Source organism: Mastomys coucha, unplaced genomic scaffold, assembly GCF_008632895.1.
Source record: "Mastomys coucha isolate ucsf_1 unplaced genomic scaffold, UCSF_Mcou_1 pScaffold14, whole genome shotgun sequence".
Lineage (NCBI taxonomy): Eukaryota > Metazoa > Chordata > Mammalia > Rodentia > Muridae > Mastomys > Mastomys coucha.
Genome location: NW_022196896.1, coordinates 80,971,105 through 80,972,311, shown reverse-complemented (window position 1 = coordinate 80,972,311; position 1,207 = coordinate 80,971,105).

Below are 1,207 nucleotides of genomic sequence, written 5' to 3'. Positions count from 1 at the left end.
CAATTTTTTCTAGCCCCAAAGCCCAGGGAACCGGGTAGACAACTCATCTTAACTTCTTCAAGCTGAACAAGGGTGTAGAGATATGAGGGGGGTGGAAGGAAAAACAGAACTGGTCTTCTGATGTCTGCGTCTTAAATGGATCAGGCTGAAGTTCAGGATACCAGGAGTTCAAGCAGGCAATTTAGATGAGGAAATTCACCAAGGCTGCACATTTCTGTAACATATAAATCTCAAAACAAACTTTCAGCATCACCAAAATATATATTTTTGTTTGATTCTTTGTGTAGTGCAGGAACTGATGGCATATCCCTGAGAGTGACTTGATTTACCTTGGTGATTACCCACAAAACTACATCTCCCATCAGTCCTTCCAGCCATCCAGAGCTACAGCTGTTCCAAGTTTCCTTTTAAGCTTGTTTACTCTAGGGGCAAAGGTGCTAGCCGTTTAGCACAAAAAGCTGTTGTCCCCTTTAAGAGCAACTTGTGCAGATACTCAGCCTCTATCAGCTCCTTTTCAGCTGTGCGGGGACTGACTCACCCAAGTTCTTAATGACTTTAAGTGGCAGTGTAAGTTTAACTCCTTCAGAGTCCAAGCCACTTTTAACAGTCTGAATCTTTCTCAGACCCTGCTGACCTCTCTTCCTTCAGCTGTTCTAACGCTTCCGGTCCCTTCTCTACTGCTTTAGAACACACTTTATTCTCCAAGCAGCTCCTAATCAGTTTCTAGATTGGTCGCACCCCGCCTTTTATGATTCCTTCTTCCCAGGCGAATTCCAAATCTCTCCCTAATTCATCCCAGCTGGACAGCGTTAGGTTACCCGACACTGCGAACCAAGGGGCTGAGATATCTACTTCTGACAGGAATCTTTCTAGGGTTTCTCTCTTTAAATATCTTTTTTGCTTTTAATAACTCCTTAAGAGCAACAAACATGGGGCAAGACTTCGAGTTTCCCACACCATCACCTTTGATTCACCCCCAATGGGACCTTATTGCTCCAATCCCGGAGACCTTATCTCCTCTTTACCGAGGACCTTACCTTTTTGTTCCACCTTACCTGGGAACCTTCCAGTGCACTGCCCTGTCTGCAAGGAGTTCTGAGCCTTTTCTGTGTCTGTTTTTTTTCCCGTACGGGCCACCATATGTCGGCCGCCTTACCCATCCAGCGGAAATAAGGAGGCAAACACCAAGCCCTTCTCCATGCAGTTT